We start from the raw sequence: 21,817 nt of genomic DNA, 5'->3' as shown, positions 1-21,817 counted from the left end.
CTCCTGGTAGAACCTCCCTTCCAAATCAAGGATTTTTTTTTTTTTTGTCTGTGCCACAGGGCATATGGAATCTTAGTTCCCTGACCAGGAATCGAAACCACGCCCTCTTCAGTGGAAGCTCAGAATCATAACCACTGAACTGCCAGGGAAGTCCTGAAATCTGGGATTCTTACATTACCACGTGCCTCTAGAATTCTGGGGATGTCTATGAACTTTTTCCTGGAATAATATTTTTTGTTTGCTTGTTTGTTTTCTGGAATAATACTTCCAATTGCACATGAAAAAAATTGCATAGGATTACAAAAAAAAAAAACAATTTTACTGAAATATGGCTATTGCAATATTAAAAATATCCTAGGGTGTTCATTTGTGTTATGATAAAGTACGTGGCTCTTTATTAGCATATGAAACAATAAGAGCTAGCGGTGGGCCTAATCTCTACTGTAATTCCCAAACAGTCATCAGTGGTATTTGGAGAGATCATAAAGGGAAATTTGGAGCGATGGAGGGATATTGAAGAGACCTGAGGTTTCTATTTGGGACAAAATTACAGGTGCTCCTCCTAAGGGTAGTTGTCATCTACGTTCATAATAGAAGGGAGTGATACGTTTCTCTTTTTTCGGTTGTGCCACACAGGCACAGGAGCTTAGTTTGGTTGAGCAGGCTCTTAGTTCCCCAACCAGAGATCCCACCCACACCCAATGCAGTGGAAGCTCAGAGTCTTAAACACTGGATCACCAGGGAAGTCCCAGGATTGGTAAGTTCAGAAGATAGTAAAAACGCAGATGTACGTATTTTTTATCATCCAAATTCACTGACTCCATGAGTTGAAGAATTCTATGTGGACCCAGGTCAGGGGCCCCGGTTCGGGGTGCTCTTGATGTGGACCGGCAGCACTGGCATCACAGCATCAACAGCATCCAGGATCTCAACCCCACACCAGACCCAAGTATCCGAATCCACATTTCAACAGAAATCTTTGAGCTATCTGTGTGCACACAGAAATTTGACAAGCCATGCAAAACAGATGTTTAGTGAGGTCAAAGCAACAGAGAACTGTGTTCTTGAACAGGACTGAAAAGGTCTGGCTGCAAATTTGTTTTTGTCCATCTCTCTGCCTTTTATAACCTCCTTCCTGCGATGGAGGACAGTTGAACCAGGTGGTGACGTTGGGACCATGGCTGCCGCTGACATCGCCTCCGTGCGCCCTTGGGGCCCACCCTCAGGGCAAGGGCAAGGCTGTTCTCATCCTCTCCAGGTCGTGGGTGGTCCAGGCAGGTTCTGCTCCTCGGGGAGGGGGAGTCAGCATTTGTCCACAACTATATCTGGGACAGTGGACCCTGGTCAATATGCTTCAGGGGGAAGACTATTTGGACCTCAGACCCAAATCCAGTTTTCCAATCCAGGTATTCCAGCATGAAAACAGCAATAATGCTTTGTCTCAGCTCTATTTGTTTAATTAGCTCTGAATCTTCTAAAGAAGGATCTGATTAATTAGTGCCCTCAAATTCCAACAATATTGGCTGTTAGAAAACTCAAGAGCCGGGACTTCCCTGGTGGTCCAGTAGTTAAGAATTCACCTGCTAACGCAGGGGATACGGGTTCAATCCCTGGTCTGGGAATCTCACATGCTAAGGGGCAACTAAGCCTGTGTGCCAGAACCACTGAGCCCTCCCTCTAGAGCCCGTGAGCTGCAGCTGAAGACTGCCTGTGCTAAAGCCGGTGTCCTGTAACCAGAGAAGCCACTGCAACCAGAGAGTAGCCCCTGCTCTTTGCGACTTGAGAAAGCCTGTGAACAGCAATGAAGCACTCATGCCCCACATCCAAGACCCAGTGCAGCCAAAAATAAATAAGTAGATAAATTTTTAAAAAATGATTAAGAAAAAGAAAGCTCAGCAGCAAATGTACAGAGCTCTAAGAATGCATTTTTGTAATAATCTCATTCCTGAATCATTTCTATGGCCCTCGTCTAGTTCTTCCTTTTATTTTCCTCCTTGTTTGAATTTATGTCCTCTTTCTGTAATCTTGTTCTATTTTCTCTATCCTTATAAGCCTCTTTAAATCATTTTTAGAATAAGGTAGGCACATAGACTTGTAAATAAAGATGCAAATATTAAGACAAGTAGATACCCAAGTCTTAGAGACAGATGCTGTATCTAGGCAGGGTGGTCACATCACCCAACCACAGGGGCTTCTACCCTCGTTGTTTGTGGAGATCGTGGTCTTTGAGCACAATGATAGACCAGAAGGGGAGACGGAATCAGGCCACTGGGATCAGTGATCCAGGGCTCCTGACACACATAGTCTCTGCGGATCAGTTGGCGATGTGTTTCTGGAAAAGAGAAAGTTTCTGGTAACCAAGGGCATTTGGGGGTAGGCTTTTCATTTGTAAAACTGTCCTCAAAAACATTCTAAAAATAGTCTTTGCTCTCGGGATACGTGGGTGAGTGCAGGTGGCCTCCCTGCTCATTTAGTTGGAATCAGTGATTTGAAAGCCGGGACCTGAAGCACGGTGGGCAGGCAGGGCTGGGCGTCTCTGCTGAATGGGTCCAAATGCTTCCCACTGAGCGAGAACTCGCTGGTCTCAGGTGCTGTGAGAGCCAGCTTCCCCTGCCGGTTATACCTGCCTCCCTGGGGGAGTGCTCCTCTGTGCTGTGATACAGTTACATAGGCTGTACTTATCCAGTTGTCCACTTCATGTGTGGTTTATTGTATTTTCCAAAGAACAGGTGAGGACAGAGGAGACGAAGGCAAATGGTCAAATAATACATGTTAAAGGTTTTCCAGGCTCTCAGACTGACCCTGGATTCCTTGAACAGTCCACACTCCTTCCATCCTCAAGGGTCTCTGCTCATTCTTTCCCCTTTGCCTGGAATCCTTTCCCTGCTTCCTTTCCCAGGCCAGGGCCCATAATTATCCTGTAGGACTTGACCCAAATGTTATTCCCTCTAGAAGCCTTTGCTGATGTTTAACTCCATCAGGTCAAATCCCCCAGAACACCCTTCACTGCCCTTATTGTGGTTTTAGTGAATAACTGTTCGTGTCATCATTTCTTTAGTGTCATTTTCCCTACTGGGCCACAGGCTCCTTGGAACACAGGCTACCCTCATCTTGGTTATGACCATTTTGTTGCCAGTTAGGCTGGCAGTTGCCTGACACAGAGCAGGGCTCATTGAATAATTTGCTGGATGAATGAATGGAAAAGTGGGAAACAGATTTACAGACACAGCTAAAGCATTGGAAACGTGAAAAGAAGTATATTCATATCATTTAAAAAAAGATGAAAAAAAATTTTTTAATGGAGGAAAATGAGTTCCTCTCATTTTTCAGGCATCTGGAAAGGCCACTGTATTTGAGGTGGACCAGCTATGGGGCTCACTGTGGGAAATGGGCAGCTCTCCTCCTATTTTCAAGAAATCCCTGGCCACAGAGAATAGGTTAAAACTGTAGCAACAGAAGAAAGTGTAGATATCAAGAAATTTCTGAATCTCAGGGAAAATGATATTTGAACCAAAAAGACAATATATCCTAGTGATGAGGAGCCAGACCCTGGGTTCAATTCTGACTTTACTACTTATTAGCTCTGTGTCCTTGGGAAAACTACCAAACTTATCTGTGTGTTGCTAAAACAAACAAACAAAAGATGAGAATGATGTGACCCACTTCATGGGCAGGATGGCTATGCAATTTACCCATTAAACCCAGGCACTTTGGGTAGTAAAAGAGGGGGTGGGGTGCTGTTAATAATTTTGTTTGGGTGACAGGAATAACCTGGGCCCCGACCCAGAATCTAGAGAAGTGTGGTCATTGTACTCATAAAGCATTACAAGAGTTAAAGAAATTGTTGTTCAGTTGCTAATTCGTGTCCAACTCTGAAACCCCGTGGACTGCAGCATGCCAGGCTCCTCTGTGCTCCACTATTGCCTGGAGTTTGCTCAGATTCACGTCCACTGAGTTGGATGCTATCTAACCATCTCATCTTCTGCCACCACATTCATGTGTCATGCCCTTCTCCTCCTGCCTTCGTCTTTCCCAGCACCAGGGTCTTTTCCAATAAGTCAGTTCTTTGCAACAGGTGGCCAAAGTATTGGAGCTTCAGCTTCAGCATCAGTCCTTCCGATGAATACTGAAGAAGTGAATGCATGTAACTCCCCGAGAGGCATGCTGACACAGTCAGTGCTCAGTGATGGCCAGCTATTCCTGAGAAGACGCAAGCTTTCTGAAGACTCTGAGAAAAGATGGACAGTTGATTATATGGGATGGAGGTTATAACTTGGGGTGCACCAGGATTTAATGGCCTGATTTTTTTTACACTTCTTTCCTTTTTAACCTTTAAAAAAATTGACATATAACATTCTTAGAAAAACAGACATATAACCAGTGTATAGGGCTTCGCTGGTGGCTCAGCAGTAAAGAATCCACCTGCAATGCAGGGGCCACAGGAGAGGCAGGTTCAATCCCTGGGTCAGGAAGATCCCTTGGAGGAGGAAATGGCAACCCACTCCAGTATTGTTGCTTGGAGAATCCCATGGACAGAGGAGCCTGGTGGGCTACAGTTCATGGTGTTGCAAAGAGTTGGACACAGTTGAAGTAACTTAGCTCACATGCACACATGCAACTGGTGTATAGCTTATTGAATTATCATGAAGTGAACACACCCAGAGACCACCTAGGAATCACCACCCAGAGCAAGAAATGGAATCTTCCAGAACTCCAGAGATGTCTGGCCTGCCCATTCCCATCACCAACCCATTGTGTCAGCCCCAGGAGTGACAACTTTCCTGACTCCTAACCTCCAAGTGAGTTTTGTCTATTTTCTTGAAAGACACGCATAAGTGGACACTGGAGATGTGCCCCTTCATGTGTGCGCTTCTTTAGCTCCACCCTTGGCTAAGGTGGTTCATTAATGTTGCTGAGTCAAATCAGAATCTATTTAACCTCACAACTGGGCAATAGTCCAGTGTGGGTATACATCACTATTTATGTATCTGTTCTGCAGATGCTGCATATGTGGGTAATTTCCAGTTTCTGGCTGCTATGAAAGATGCTACAATGGCCATCTTATCTCTCAGGATGCGTACTTTCTGTTGTGTTGGGTGTGTAGACACTTAGGGATGGAAGTGCTGCGTTCTACCCTTGGTAGATTCTGGTGACCAGCTTCCCAGGGTCATGGGACCACTTCACCCTCCCACCACGTCATATAACAGTCCTGGATCCTCCCCATCCTTCCTGCCCTTTGACGTTGCTGATCATTTCTGGAGGTTATCTCATTCTGGCTTTTAAAACAATTGCTTGTGAATTCTACCCACCTCTAAAATCAATGAACACAGAGTATCTAGTAAGTGCCAGACCCTGAGTCAGGTAGAGAATACTTCATTCAGTCCATAAATGAGCCCTTGGGTCCAGGCATGTCCTCACCGCTCTGGGGAAGACCAGAGAGACTGGGTGTGGTGGAGGCTGCAGAGGGAAGTCCTCAGTGGCGAGACCCTGGTCGCCTCGGATCCATTCAGTGTGATGCCAGATGCAAGTGCTCATTTCCCTGCCCTGTGGTACTGACCCCGCAGGGTCAGGATGAAGTAGGGAAGTGGGATCCTGAGCAGAACAGGAGGGTGTTCTGAATCCAGCTGTGCCCTTAGGGCAGCCTCTAGGGGATGGGGGTGTTTGCTGTCTCCCCACGCAGGACTGTGTGTACCTCCCTCCCCCAGCCATCTGGCTCCAGGGTTCTGAGCCAGAGAGCTGGAACGGACACCCTGTCCCAGCCGCAAAGGAAGATCAGATGGGGTGGATCTCGTCTCCTGCTTCCTTTTGGAAAGAGGACCAGCCGTGGGTTGGGGAGGTACCCCTGGGTCATGCTGAAGTGGGGAGAGGGGGCAGGGGCTGAGTTCTCCCGTGGGTCAGAATTCCCTGCCCCTGAGCACAGGGCCCCATCGTTGTCACCTGAGCTTTGGGAGGCTGTGATGCGGGCTCGGACAGACCCATTTTCCCTGGGTCTCCTTAGGCTCCCCACGGGCCCCTCCCTCCTCTGTCACGAGTCTGGGCCTCTTTATAGCCCCACCCCTGCCTCAGTGCCTTTCTGAGAACCATGCGCACCTGTGACTGGGGCGTGGCCAGGCCCCCCCAGGCTTGCCCTCACCTCCCCTGCACCCACATTCCATCCTGAGGCCCCAAGAAGGGAGACACATCTTTAATTCAGGTGTCTGTCACCTTTCACACTGTAAAATAAACATAAACACGAAAACTACCAAACAGCCTAATAAGGACAAACACCCCTGCCCAGGAAAACCAACAGGACACGCTGACCATCCCAGAAGCTCCCACGTCCCCTCATCCATCTCTACCCCTCGTGCCACCAAAGTGTCCTCTCTCCCCCTTGTATGCATCACGTCCTTGAGTGACTTTATGTGGATTTGTCACCAAAGGGGGTGTCCCTGGGCTGGTAACAGATTTCCCTTTTGGAGGATGGTGTTGGGATTTATCCAGACCCCCGGTGGATATATCCTGCAGCCCTGCCTCCTTTCTCTGTCCTCACCTGCCCTCGCCTGGCCTCTTTTTATGCTTCTGCTTTTGTGCTCTATGCTGCCCTATGATTCCCTTCTCCCACAGCCTCCTGGCTGGCGTTCTCTGCATTCCCATTCCTGACTGCCTGGTTCTTTCTAGGGAGCAGCCCTTGGACATTCTGGTGAGTCAATTTCTCCACCTCCTTCCCCTGCACACACCTGGAGTAACTTGTTTCTTCTTTGATTTCTGGAAAATTCATTGCCTCCTTTAAGACCTAAGTCCAAGGTCACTTTTTTTTTTTAACATTTACTTTTATTAATCTGGCTGTACCAAGCCTCAGTTTTGGCATGTGGGATCTTCAGTCTTCGTTACAGCACACAGGCTCTTTACTTGTGACATGTGGGATCTAGTTCCCTGACCAGGGATTGAACCCGGGCCCCCTGCATTGGGAGAACAGAGTCTTAGCCCCTGGGCCACCAGGAAAGTCCCAGAGGTCACTTCTATTTGCCCTTCCCTGCCTCTCTCCACAGACTCACTTTCCTTTCTTCTCTGTCCTCTAAGAATATCTTAGCTGATTAATTTAGCTGAGCTTATCTTAGCTTACCTCTGTGTTCTCCTGATGCCATGGTAGCACTTTGCTCAAGGGTCAGACTTCTTGGCTGGCAGGGTCACAGTTGCTCAGCATACAGAAGGTGGCCAGTAAGTGTCTCTTGAGTTAACAAGGACTGTAAAGCCCTACGCTAAGTCTTCATAATGAGAGATTGTATGCAGTGAGAGCTCACAAAAATAATAAATTGGGAGTGGGCAGAAGCAAGCATATTTTTAGCTGTAATTGTCAAGTAACAAACCCACAGGATACATGAAAAATATAGTTAGAGAAAAGGGGGTGAGAGGACTGTGGGTAGAAAGAAGATAAAATAATGCTTTAATGGGGGCACACATTCTGAACAAGGAGAATAATTTTTTCTTTTTGTTTAATTAAATGATATTTGATAGTTCAGGAAAATCCTTAAAAATATGTCAACCACTTCTCTTTTTTCAGACAATGACAGTAATAAATGCATAATGGTTAACAAGTATTGAAACAGCAAAAAAGGGTATGAAATGAAAAAGGTTTTCTGTTCTACTTTGCCCTTACACCACTTGCCTAGTTTTCTAGCATCTTTTAAAGAAAATTCCCAAGTACTTTCTTAGAACATTATAAAGTACTTCAAATATTTACCTTCCAGTAGGGAGAGGGTGGTTCAGAGAAGACTTTGGCATCAGTCAGATCTGGGCTCTAACCCACTGCTTATTCCCTGTTTGACCCCACCAGAGGCAAATTTCCTCTAAAATCTTGAGCTAAACTTTGATTTCACTTCTTCGGAATCTTGAGGATGAAAATAGTTCCCCTTCTTTTCCTCGGGCTCATTCTTCTTAATGTTGTTGATGTTTAATCTCTTGGATCATTGCATTGAAAGTCAGAAAAGTGGGTCTTATTCTTTTCAGTCATGAAGCGTTTCTGTGATCTTGGGCGGGACCTCCAACCTCTTCTCTGTGTGACCTCGGGCAGCCCCAGGCCCCTCGGGTCTGAGCCCTTCACCTCTAGTGCACACTCCAGCAGCACATATACTGAAACTGGAACGATAGGGATTAGTATGGCCCCTGAGCAGGGTTGAGCGTAGTTGTTTCTATTAGATGCTCCTTCGGGCTCCAAAGTCTCCTGGCTCCGTAGTGATGGATTTTAGGAAGCCAATCTCCGTCTGTGTTTTTTTTTTTCTGCTTGTTTGTTTTTCCTCTAGAACCTGGAACATACATACACCCAGACCCTAAAATCCTTCTCAAAACCTGGGAGAGCAAATTTTTCCTTACCTCGGAAGGTGCTGGGGAGTGAATGAATTAAGCTAGAACCTCTTTGAACTCTCCACTGTGGGAGAAAGGTGATATGAAAGAGAAACCACGGCTTATTATTTTTAAAAATAGCCTAAAGGGAGATCAGACAGCACCGTCTGCAGACGGCCTGCAGCAATCTACTGCAGCCAGAGCTTTCTTCTCTCAGCCACCCTGCCCCTTGATTTCACCTCTAGGGAGCACTCAGGAAGGAATGGTTCTGTGGCCGAGGGTGACAGCAGAAGAGAAGATGAGTGGCCCTTCTGGAAGCTTTATGTCACTTTATGTTCCCTGGAGTGTGCAGAGGGCATGTTGCAAAAAGACATGTTTAAATCAATACCTGGGTTATCTTTTGCAGGCCTCACAGTGATTTAGGTTTTTTAAATATATGTAATGCCGTATTTCTAGCATGCTGGGAGACAGAGCGTGTGCTGGGCTCTTCCTGACGAAATACGGTAAATCACAGAGCCGTAATAGAGATGTGAAATGGGCACCGAGCAGAAAACAAGCAGGCAGAGATGAACACTTCCAAAGTGTCATCATCTCTTTCAGTTTTCTAAATGAAATTGGGTTTTCCCATTGAGCTTAAAATAGAGTTTCCCATCTCTAGCTAACACAAGCTCTCCATGGTGGGTGGGTGGGGAGGGGGAGCAAGTGTGGAGGAGAAAGAGGGGGGGACTGGAGAGAGGGGAAGGGCTGGAGAGAAGAAAGTGTCTTTTAGTAAGTCTTTTTTTTTTAAACATTAGATTTTAAAGCATTCATGCATTTATCTGATTGCAGCATGTAGGTCTTTGATCTTCAATGTGGCTTGCAAACTCTTAATTGTTGTATGTAGGCTGTAGTTCCCTGACTGAGAGCAAACCTGAGCCCCTTGCATTGGGAGCGTGGAGTCTTAGCCACTGGACCATCAGGGAAGCCCTCCTTTTTGTAACTCTTATGCAGTGTGCAGTTGGAAATCGAGTTGGCCCGTCACAAGCTGCATCAAACTCATTTCCAAAAACTCCTGCAAGCACTACACAAGAAAGGAACTCCAAATAAACAATGAGATTATGAAAAGGTGCCTACCATAATTAAAGGTGCCTACCACTGGGAAATGGAAATTTAAATGACAAAAGCTACTCTTTCATCCCTATTGTTGCTGTTTGGATGCTGAGTTATATCCAACTCTTGTGTGACCCCATGGACTACAGCCCACCAGGTTCCTCTGTCCATGGGATTTCTCTGGCAAGAACACTGCAGTGGTTGCCATTTCCTTCCCCTTTAGCATGGCTAAAATGAAGAGGACTAACCGTGCCAAATGTGGGTGAGGATGTGGAGCCATGGGAACTCTCCTTCAGAGTTGAGAGGAGTCCACACTGGTTAAAAGTGACTTTGCACAGATTTTCTTGGAATATCGCCTTTAGGTGTATTAAAGTTAAACACAGGCTTAGCCTATGGCCTAAGCAATTCCACTAAAGGCATGTGTAAGGCTGTTCATATCATCTTTATTCTTAACAGCCCGAACAGGAAATAACCCAAATGCCCATTCACAGTATAAATGTTCAATGAATTGCAATACATTTACACACCACATAACGATAGGAAAAAACAAAGCACTGCCATATGCAACAGTATGGACGACCCTATCAAATGGAATGTTGAGTAAAGCCGGCCAGATTCAGGAGAGCTTGTATTGTGCGACTTATTATACGAAGTTCAGAAATAAGCAGAGTGAATCTGTGCTGCTAGAAATAAGGCCTGTGGTTGCTTTGGGAGAATGGTACTGATTCGGAGAGGCATGAGGGAGCCTTCTGGGATGTTGGAAAGGATCTGCATCTCAACTGAAGTGGTGGTTACACATGGGTAAGCATATGTAAGAGTTATTAAGTTTTATACTTTACGTTTGTGCTTACTGTCAATCAAAAAGGAAAAAAAAAAAACCCATCTGGCTTTAGATGACTGCAAATTGAATCTATTGGTGTTTTCTGGGAAAAGGAGACTTCCCCGTGTGGTCCCATAGTGCTATGAGCATTTGAGGCTGGGAGTATTAAATTTCATGTCTGAATCCTCAATATCTTAACATGTGATGTGCCCACTGAAGCCCTTGGCTAAATATTTAGCCCTGACTTCTGCTCTTGTTGGGTACCTGGGCTGAAGAGAAGTTGACTTTTGCCATGTTCCTTCTTTTTAGAAAATGAATAGTTTTATTTCTCAGATTGTGTTCTTCTTACAGCATCAAGAAAAGGATGGGGCTGCCCAAAATGCTCTTGGTCTGATCATGTATAAAATAAGATGGAGGGTGAAACCCCCCGCCCCTTTCACTGAAGGCAGTGTTTTACATTAGAGGAATGTGGACTTCCAGAATTGCACAGTTTAGAGATGGCAATCTGCCACTCCCAGCTTCGTAGCTCAGACCATTGTTTTGCCTCTGGGTCTAAGTGAGGTCAGTGATATTTACTTTGTTGTCTTGTGACATGGATTAAACTTCTAATGTTGGAGAGGCAGTTGGCCTATGAGCCTAGTATCCAGTAGGTGCACAATCAGTGCAGATTCTCTCGCCTATTTTGTTTCCACAATCAGCATCAACATGCTTGGTGACATGACTGAATTTCCAGGAAGTGGCGCTCCCCTGCAGCTTCATAGGCCACCACCCAATTGTATGGACACTTCCACTCTGAAATCAGGCTCATTATCTTGCCTGTGTAATGCAGAAAACAACTCCCAGATGCTCTCTGAGAATTACCAACATTCGTCATGAAGGATAAAGAATCCTTTCAAGATTATGATGAGAGGAGAGAAATCTGAAGGCAAAATTCTATCTTTCCATACCTCTGCACGCACTTCTTCAGCGATGTTTTATCTGTCTACCTTATGTCGCCCCAAATCATTTATTGGACACTTTGGGGGGCGTCCACTCCAGTATCCTTGCCTGGAGACTCCCAGGGACGGGAGCCTGGTGGGCTGCCGTCTATGGGGTTGCACAGAGTTGGACACGACTGACGTGACTTAGCGGCAGCAGCAGCCATGAACTGAAATCACATGCATAAAACATGCCCCCAGGGCTTCCCGGGTGGCTTAGTGGTAAAGAAACTGCCTGCTATTGCAGGAGACACGGGTTCGATCCCTGATCTAGGAAGATTCCACAAACTGCAGAGCAACCAAACCTGTGAGCCACAACTCTTGAGCCTGTGCTGTAGAGACTGGGAGCCACAACCAATGAGCCCACAAGCCTCAACTACCGAAGTCCACGCGCCCTAGAGCCCGTCCTCTGCAATAAGAGACGCCAACACAGTGAGAAGCAACTGGAGAGTAGACCACATTCCCTGCAACTAGAGAAATGTCAATGCTGCAACGAAGACCTAGCTTAGCCAAAAATAAATAGATTAATTAAAATTATATATGTTTAAAAAAACCTGCCCCCAAACCACCATGATGAACAGATTTAAATCTACACTTCTGCCAACTGAGCTTCAAAGTCCTTTCCCCATGATTTCCTCAGACCTCCCCAAAGATCAATAGGAAGTTGTTAAAATGAAATTAGGTAGAAGAAATGGCCTGCTACTTTAATTTGAGGGGAAACGGAAACATTAAGCCACGTGTAATCACAAGGTCAATCGTCCTGAGTTTGAATGCTTTTCATTCTAATGAAGGTCAAGGAAGTAAAGTCACAGACGTGGAAGGAAATGGGAATTTCATGTTAATGGCTGTTGAGGATGATGCAGGTCCTCTCAGGCCCGAAGGTGGAAGAATAAAGTAAGGTAACGATTTGTGAAGGTTATTGAACAGTGAAATGTTTCAACTTTCATTTTCTCAACTCCCTCCAAACTTTTTTCTTAGCCCCTAACTGTGTATAGACAAACATTTCCCAAATTTTTCCTTATAGAAAACATGCTCTGCTATGTGTTCAGTGAAACGAACATCCCATGGACAAGGACATTTGGTCATCCTAGCCTACTTTGCCTCTTTCTTGGAGAGTAAGAAATTCCCTGTGTTGTTAAACTGGTCTTTCTTCAAATGGTTTTGAATCCTGGAGTCTATTTTAAGAGGAAAGGTCCATGAAGTACAATTTGAGAAATGTTGGTGTAGATATATGGTATCAGTGACTAAAATTTAACAATGAAAGTGTCTTTTCCCACAAATGTCACTCTCATATAGTACTTGGATTTCTAGAGCATTGATGAAACCTATTCCATTAAAATTAGGAACTGGTTCAATTTCTATGCAATTATATTATCTCTACAACATGAAGTCTATTGTCAATTCCATATGAAATCTACCATTTCCTCTCTCTATTCACTTTGATTAATTCTAATATTCAAAATTCAGTTATGTAAACAAAAAGAGGTGGTATTTGCCAATGTTGTTTCCCTTTGGAAGTATCTTCATTATGAACACAGGCTCTTATGCCTTTTGCACATGTTATATCCATGTCAGTATACACATATCTGCTCCAGAATGTTTACTTTTCATCTGGATTTCTTTTTTAAAATTTATTGTTAATTGGAGAATAATTGCTTTCCAATATTGTGTTGGCTTCTGCCATACAACGCTGTAAATCAGCCACAAGGTCGCATACATCCCCTCCCTCTTGAACCTCTCTCCCACCCCCTACCCCATCCCACCCTTCTAGGTCATCACAGAACACCAGGTTGAACTCCCCATGCCCACTGAGATTTCTGCTGTGGATTCCTGACATAGTAATAGGCTTATGGCTTTACAGTCAGAGTAATAGGGGTTTGAATTTAAGCTCTGACCCAAGTTATCCTAATTCTTAGTATCAGCTTTCCCATCTTTAAAGTCTGGATACGAAAACTTACCTTACACAGTCTCTGTAAGAATTCCATGAGATTCTCTCCATCAGACAGTTTGACATCATCCTCCAGGGCACATATGTAACTGCTTAATAAATGGTTTCACTGCCCTTTCCATAGTTGGAGTTGATGACCTTTGAAAATGCATCCCTCTCATCCTAATTATCTAATATCTAACTCACACTTTGAATCGAGGTTGTTTTCTGTGCAAACAGCCATGACTGAGTACATTCCGCCATGGTATGTAACTGACAAAGGGTAGCTTAGGTTTGGGAATTCCCTGGCAGTCCAGTGGTTAGGACTCCGTACTGCTGTGGGTGAGGGTTCAGTCTCTGGTTGGGAAACTAAGATGCCACAAGCTGCGAGGCCAAAAAAAAAAAAGGTAGCTTAGATTTGTTTCCTGCTCTTAATGTTTTTTACCACTCTGTGGGTATGCTTTTTAGAAGTGATCTTGGCCCTAAGTCATAGGTCAATATTGTTTTTTTAATGCTGCTGGTTCTGTTTATTTATTTTCATTTCATTTATTTATTTATTTTGGCTGTGCTGGATCTTTGATGCTGCATGTGGATATTCTCTAGTTACAGTGAGCAGGAGCTATTCTTTGTTGTGGTGCATGGGCTCCTCAATAAGGTGGCTTCTCTTGTTGCAAAGCACAGGTTCTAGTCTCCAGGGCTTCGGCAGTTGCAACACATGGGCTCAGTAGTTGCCACTCACAGGCTTACTTGCCCTGAGTCATGTGGGATCATCCTGGACCAGGAATCGAACACATGTCCCCTAACCACTAGACCACCAGGGAAGTCTCCATGGGTGAATACTGACTGTCATGTTTATCTGCGGCAGGATGCCAGGTCCCTTTCACCTGCAGCCTTTGCTTCTTCCATCTCAATGCTGAAGGTGCAGCTGACAAACATTGGTTTCAGTTTTCTGATGGAAAAATGCAAATCTGAAGGAAGTAAAAGAACACAGACTTCACACTTCAAATTGTAACCTGCTGCCTGAAGGAACAATCCTGATGCTTATCAGAGGTTTATTCCATCCACTCATCTTTTCAGGGCAGAGCTCTAAACTGTAACAGTGGCTTGGTTACCAAGTCAACTGGCTTGAAATAGGTTTTCAATAGTGAATTTGAATTGAACTGGGTTTCTTGCTGCCTCTTTAACTTAGGGAAGACTGAAAATATATCTGTTCTGTAGAATGTTTGACTCAAAAACTTTAAAGACTGGAAATGCACGTGGACTGTGCATGTGTGTGTGCCTGCGGGTGTCTCTAAGTGTGGTTGAGATGGGGAGGGATATTTGCAGGTGTGAATGAATATTTGTGCACTTTGAGAAAGGCAGGCACACTTATTTTGGGTGGAGATTGAGTTTACTGGTTTGACTGAAAGATTATTGTACCACAAAAAGGCTTTCAACTTTCCTGATTCTCCCAGTTAGAACTGTCTTTCAGAAGGCTAGGAAAGGCCATATTTCTTTCCTTTTTGTCAGAATTGGAAAGGTAGGAATTTGTCGATACGTGACATTTTCTTGAAGAAAAAGTGCTGTCCGCTGACCAAGAAACCCGGTATCCAAGTACTATGATTAATCTGTGGAAAGATTATCAATAGAGTTTTCTGAAAGTTCTTTGAGTTTTCTTTGTAATTATTTTTCCTTGAAGGATGAAGGAAGGAGAACAAAGGTTGTCTTCACGAGAACCATTAGAACTGTTACATGAAATCTACCTCAAAGAGGTCACCCTTGACTCGAAACCAAAAATGTTTCAGCCAATGTAGGAGAAAGTCTCAGTGGTTGAGAAAACTACATATTATAAGAAAGGGACAACAAGATGTCCCTTGTCTACTATAAATTTGAACTTGACCTTATTCTTTTGTGTCAGCCTCAGAACAGTGGTGGTAGGGCGCTCACCCACTGGCAACTGTAAAACTCTTTGCTGTTGTTCAGTCTCTAAGTCATTTCCAACTCTTTGTGACCCCGTGTTCGTGGGGTTCTTGAGCCAAGAATACCGGAGTGGTTTGCCATTCCCTCCTCCAGTGAACCACGTGTTGTCAGAATTCTCCACTATGACCCGCCCATCTTGGGTGGCCCTGCCTGGCTCATAGCTTCACTGAGTTACAGAAACCCCTTGGCCATGACAAGACTGTGATCCACGAAGGGGCTAGAACTCTTACACCTTCCAAAAGATCTTGTTCTTTTGGATTTTTTTTTTTATTTTGGATTTTGATTACATGTCTCAGATCAGAGTTTCTCAGCCTCCACACTACTGACATTTGAGGCCAAGCGTCCATTGGTGGGGAGTGGTCCTGGTATTGTATGATGTTTACAGCATCCTTGACCTCACCCCTCAAGATGCCAGCAGCCCCCTGTCACCCGCTCACTTCCTCCTCGCTCCCACCCCCCAAATCTGCTCCCACTTAGCTGTGACAACCACACATGTGTCCAGACAATACCATTATATCCCTTGGCAGGAAACTCAGCCCTGGCTAAAAGTCACTGTCTTAGCATGTAGTGTGTGGTGCTCTGTGATGGAGAAGTGGGGTGAAATGGAAGATTGGGATTGACATATATACACTACAATGTGTAAAACATAGTTAGTGGGAAGACAGAAGAAGCAAGAACTACAATTCCACAGCCTCCAGAATGAAAACCACAGTCACAGAAAGCTAGTTAAAGTGATAACATGGATCACAGTCTTGTGTAACTCAGTGAAGCTATGAGCCACGCCATTCAAGAACCACCCAGGATGGACAGATTATAGTGGAGAGTTCTGACAAAACATGGTCCACTGGAGAAGGGAATGGCAAACCACTACAGTATTCTTGCCCCAAGAACCCCATGAACAGTATGAAAGGCAAAAAGATAGGACACCAGAAGATGAGCTCCCGAAGTTGGTAGCTAGTGAGAACTTGCTGTATAACACAGGGAGCTCAGCTCAGTGCTCTGTGATGATCTGGGCCCAGGGGGATGGGAGTGGGTGGGAAGGAGGTCCAAGATGGGGGGGATATGCTTCCCTGGTGGCTTAGACAGCAAAGAATCCACCTGCAATGTGGGAGACTTGGGTTCCATCCTTGGGTTGGGAAGATCCCCTGGAGAAGGGAATGGCTATCTCCTCCAGCATTCTTGCCTGGAGAATCCCATGGACAGAGGAGCCTGGTGGGCTACAGTCCATGGGGGTTGCAAAGAGTCAGACACGACTGAGCGACTTTCACTTTAAGTGGCTGATTGACTTTGTTGTACACCAGAAACTAACAACATTGTAAACAACTATACCCCTGTTTTTTTTTAACATAGTATTTGGAGGATTAATTCAGATAGATACATATAGCAGTTTATTCTTTCTAATTATTGAGTAATATTTTCTTATATGAAAACACCACAATTTGCTATTCCATTTTCTTATTGATGGATAGTGTTTTTGGTTTTTGGCTGTCATAAATAAAACTGCTGTGGACATGCTTATTCAAGTCTTGTTGTGAGCCTGGTTTTATTTTCTTGGCTAAATAATTAGGAGTGTGAATTGCCGAGTTACATTGTGCGTGTGGGTTTAACTCTATGAGAAATCCCAACTAAATTTCCAAAATGGGGGAAATATATTTTCAACATCACCAACAATCTCAGTCAATATTTCATAGTGATAGGGCAATGAAAATAGTTGGCTGTTAAGTCGAGACTTAAAGAAACTCTCACTTTGGGAGAGGACTCCTAACCTCAGAAATGAAAAGCATGGGTGTAAGTTTCCCATAAGTGAAAATGGGGAAAATGTATCTGGCCTGATCATCAGAGGACTGCCAGACAGGATATGTTCTGGCTAAAAGCCACCAGGTTATCAATCCCACACTTGCTTTCTAAGCTTATTTGAGATGGAGCTCATTTCTTTCTGGGTCCAGTAAAGTCATGAAAACTCTAGGAAACTTTTGAAATGGTATCTGTTAGGATTACTGAAGCCCTAGGAAGCTATGGAATTTGAAACCCCTGAAAAGGATAGTATATGCAAGGGGAAAAAAAGATTAAATTCATGAGTTTTGCACTTGGGAGCTTCTTTTTGATGAAAGAGTTTTAAATAGTTTTGAAATCATTGTACTTTGTTTTGTCTGTTCTTCAACGCATTAAAAGCTTTTAGAAGAATCATCCATACAACATTGGTAATTGCAGTTTAAACTGTATGAGGGAATTAAATTCTTCAAACTTGTAATCAATGAGTAAATGCTTAAGAATAAAAGGCTTTCAGAATGTCCTTCATTAGGTATATGAGTTTAATGAATTGAGCATTAAAGAAAATACAAATACAAGTGCCTTTTCCTTTCTATACACAAAAGCCCCATGGACATCAAAGAGAGAGGCTGATACTCCTTTAATTCCTGGAGTTATTACACTGTGTCTCCCTGAATAAGATAAGGCAGTTTGGTGCTGCTGCTGCTAAGTTGCCTCAGTCATGTCTGACCCTGTGCAACTCCATAGACGGCAGCCCACCAGGCTCCCCTGTCCCTGGGATTCTCCAGGCAAGAACACTGGAGTGGGTTGCCATTTCCTTCTCCAATGCATGAAAGTGAAAAGTGAAAGTGAAGTCGCTCAGTTGTGTCCAACTCTTAGAGACCTCATGGACTGCAGCCTACAAGGCTTCTCCGTCCATGGGATTCTCCAGGCAAGAGTACTGGAGTAAGGCAGTTGAGCCAGTAGTAATTAGGCATCTACTTCCATAGAGTGGGTCTTAGGAGCTAATTAGTCAATGAGAAATAAGTCTTTCATTCTGGTACAACAGCCTTTGGGGAAGTGGACCAGTGTGAGCTTTTGTGAACCATGAGTTGCTAGAATAACCTCCTAAGGGGGCCAACACAATGGTCGTTGCCCAAGATGCTTCATTAAATGTATCTCCAAGGTCCACTACCTTGGACCCAAATGGTGAGATCCTCTCCCATGTGGCCAGGAGTGCAAATGAGAGATGGATAAGGGTGAGCAGTTTTAGTTCTTTCTCCCTTGTTCTCTGCATCCAGTGAACACGACTCACGCCTTTCATAGAGGGCTGGGGCCCAGAAGGTGGCGTTCGCGTCCCTGGTTGCAGGATTAAGGCTAACCAGGTAAGTTGTTTCCCATGCCCTGAATGTCTCTGGCTAACTTCGAAGCCATCTGCATCACAGATTCCCAGCAGACCAGGAAAAGTGACCCTCCATGAAATAAATAAGTAACATTAAAAAATCTTGGAGTTATCCACCTCTAAAAGTAATTCAGGACACTACTTGCAAAACTTTTTGCTGAGAAGTTCTGGGGATGTTTCGATTGAGCCGAGGTGGTGGCTGATAATTCCTCTTTAGGAAGCAGGACTAGACTGGGACTGTACTTAAGGGAGCTCAAGCAGGGTCATGTGTCTTGTCCTTCTTAAGAAGCAAACAGTCCCAGGAAGAGGGTTAGTGTGAGCCTCTCAGCCCCTCCTGCTTCCCTATCAAGTGGCACCTTTCAGACTTGCAAACAGAGCAAGTTGGGGTTTTTTAAAGGAGGTATTTTCACTTCAGGAATCCCCAGATGCTTCTGGTTATCCTTCACTTCTCCCCGCACTCTCCATCCAAGTGAATAGTATTCTTTGCTTTAGGAGGACGGCTGGATACAGGATAGAACAAAGAGATCATTGTTATTTCTGACTTTTAAGGGTTTTGCGAGTCCACGCCTGCAACAATAGTCCGAAAGCCTAGTTGATTTTGATTGCTATGAACCAGGCACTTGAGATAAAAAGGACTTTTATTCTGTGTCTCCAAAAAGGCACAGCTTGAAATACGCTTAGTTTGAGCCAGAGGACTCAGATCTGAGAATTAACACTGGAGTATGAAAGGATACGGGGTAGGGCATCAGAGAATCTTGCCTTCGTGAAATGAGATCCAAATGCTGGCTCTTGGTAGGGAGGAGGAGACAGGGAGGGGAGCATGAAGGGAGGGTGCAGGCAGAGTTTCTCACGGGGTGTCGGAGCCCTGAGAGCAAGGCTGGTGCGATGACCAACCCCACCCAGCTGATGCTGGTCTCCGAGAACCGCAGCGCCACACGTGGGCTTGCCAGCCCGCCAGCACCTCTGTAAACAGCTCCTTCATTTAAAGTCCCTCACCCAGGTGTTGAACAGCGTTTCCCACCCCAGGTCTGATGGCTGCAAGGTGTAACTAGAACTCTGGGGAGAAACTAAATCCAAGAGCATAAATGGAAGGCTGCTGCACATGATGTGCAGAGTGGACACTGCACACGTCTAGGTCTGCGGAAGTGTCTGTGAGCGTGGTGTCTCCCCGGCAGTCTGAAATGGTACAGGGGCCAGCCTGCATAATCGTCCATAGCAGCCTTGGCCAGGAGAAGTCATGGTTGAGGAGAGCCTCTAAGATCGATGCTGGAAAGGAGTCCTAACAGACTGATTTTTCTCCAACGTGCAAATCTGACCGTGTCACCCCTACCCCTTAAATATCACAATATGTCCTAGTGTTACTTGGGGTAAAGATGTTCCAAGGGGCTCTGCTTGCTCTGACCCTGTGTGACTCCCCTATTGCACATTGCATCCTGTCTCTAGTAGCCCCACGTGCCTTCCTGGAGGCCTTTGAACTCATCATGTACTTTCCCATGTCAGGACCTTTGCATCATCTATTGTCTCAAGGCCTTTCCTCCCCTCTCTGTGCTCACCATTTTCCGCTCTTCCTTCGGATCTTAGCTTACAGGTCACTTTCTCCAGACAGTCTACTCTGATGTCCCTGAGCAGCTTACCTCCCCTGGCAGACACCCTCCTAGCATGGTGTAGAACCACTTAGAATTTTACCTTTGCTTCTATGATGCCTTGATAAACCTCTGTCCTTATAGACAACAATAAGAACAATCACAATGACAGCTGACATATATTAGACACTTTCTTTGTGCCAGGCCCTCTTTTAAGGCCAAATTAACTCATTTGATCATCTCAGGGACTGGGTGCGGTTGATATAATTGTCCTCTGCCCCTGTTTTACAGATGAGGAGGTGGAGGCGCAGAAAGAGGTTATGGGGACCATGTCTATTTTGCTTGCCCTTGAATACTCTCTAGTCGAACACCTAATATAGCAAACGATCGCTGTTTCTTGGTTACTTGAATAAAAGATGTTTGAGGTGAATCTCAGAGTGAATCACAATGCTGGCATTAGTGCCCTAGGGGTAGGAGCTTTGGGAGCAGGAGGAGGTTGAGAGGCTGATTGGGAAGAACAGGACAGAGGAATCCAGAGAGAGGCTGTGGATAAAGCAAGGCAGAACACAGTCCTCTTGTTGGCCTTAAAGCAGGTGGCAGGCCTGTGCGTTTCAAGGTGAAGGACTAAGCTCCACGGAACACAAGACAGATGCTAGAAGAGAGGGTGGAGGTGGTGACTGGTAGGGTTACCGGGAAGTAGACCCCAGAAAGATACCATAACCTCCACTCTTGTGGAAGAGCCCACTGGGGAAAAAGTTTGGGGTCACAGATGGCCCTCATTTCTTCCAGTTCAGTTTGATATTTCTTCAACAAATAACACTTCACCAGAGTATATCATTGTACCCTTGCTGCCCATGAGCATATTTCATGAGGAAGGAGCTATGGAAGGTCTGTACGTTCACCTTCACTCCAGGGGAGAGGGAAGGCTGAAGGGAATGTAATTAAGATGAATTTTGCTGCGCAACCGGAAGCCAGAACCAAATAATCAGTCACAGGAAAGCAGCCTCTCTTTGGGATCACCCAGGTGTCTATGAAGTCTTGGTCTTTCCTGGAGCTCGGAGTTCCTTGCATGGATTCAGGTTGTGAGTGTGAGTGGGGTGGGGATGGGAGATCAGACTCAGTAACACACGTTGTTTTCTGTGAGTGTCCAAGGGAAGGAAGGCATCGGCTGAGGGGTCCTAGGACCCACTGTTGCCTTTAATCTTCCCTGTGATTTTGCTGGAGGTTTTCACGTCTCCAGACCCCGGTGCCCACATTTGAAAGGGGAAGAGCTAGAGTGACTGCCCCACTGTAAATTTTCCATGTATTGATGGTGGTTACACTGTGGGTGGAGGGGAAGGAGGGAGGGGAGGGACTGCTGAGGGTTTAGAGCCTGCAGGATCCTCAGAAGATCTTAACATTCAGTGGCTCTGAGGGTCTGTAAATGGAGACAGTGATAGCAGGGAGCATAATGGTTTAATCCGTAAACTACGAAGTGCATTTTAGCTCCTTGGCAAATTCAGCAATTCTCCTGGGAGGCTTGGCTGTCACTTCTGGCTGCCGTTCCTGCCTGGGAAATTATGAACAGTAGCAGGCAAGCAGTCCCTCTTCATAAACCCATTTGCTGATCAGCGCCTGATACCAGGAGGGAGAAATGACCTGAAAACCCAGCTCTGTGATAATCCGCAGCCGGCAGCACTTTAGAGGGAGGCTTTCTCATTGTGGAGAAGATGCGCCATCAGAAAGGTGCAGATTACCTGCCATTGTGAGAGCATTTTCCTCTCAAAGAGAGCTCCTGTCACACAAAGTTCTGTCTCGGATCTGCTCCCATCCCTCCAGGGAGAGAGGGAGGGAGAGAATAAATTCCCCCCCTTTCACAGACAGAACTAAATCAGGAGCTATGACTTTGTCCAAGGTCATATTACTAACTGGCACCAAGGGTGGCTCTCAAAGTCTAGTCCTTTCTGTCATCATCTTTAAGATACTATGTTAAAAATAAGTTTCGTTTGCTCT

General features: G+C 45.1%; 1 long non-coding RNA gene across 1 annotated transcript; it reads right to left on the bottom strand.

Annotated features, from left to right (window-relative positions):
* Nucleotides 1-2,715: 2,715 nt before the first annotated feature.
* On the bottom strand, nt 2,716-8,540 carry LOC139178717 (uncharacterized). Its single transcript, XR_011563199.1, has 2 exons — nt 7,721-8,540; nt 2,716-4,228 (listed from the first exon to the last, which is right to left on the bottom strand). It is a non-coding gene; the product is annotated as an uncharacterized lncRNA (long non-coding RNA).
* Nucleotides 8,541-21,817: the final 13,277 nt, after the last annotated feature.

Source organism: Bos indicus, chromosome 22 (genome assembly GCF_029378745.1).
Source record: "Bos indicus isolate NIAB-ARS_2022 breed Sahiwal x Tharparkar chromosome 22, NIAB-ARS_B.indTharparkar_mat_pri_1.0, whole genome shotgun sequence".
In the NCBI taxonomy this organism is placed as follows: domain Eukaryota; kingdom Metazoa; phylum Chordata; class Mammalia; order Artiodactyla; family Bovidae; genus Bos; species Bos indicus.
This window is presented reverse-complemented; position numbering and strand designations above follow the sequence as displayed.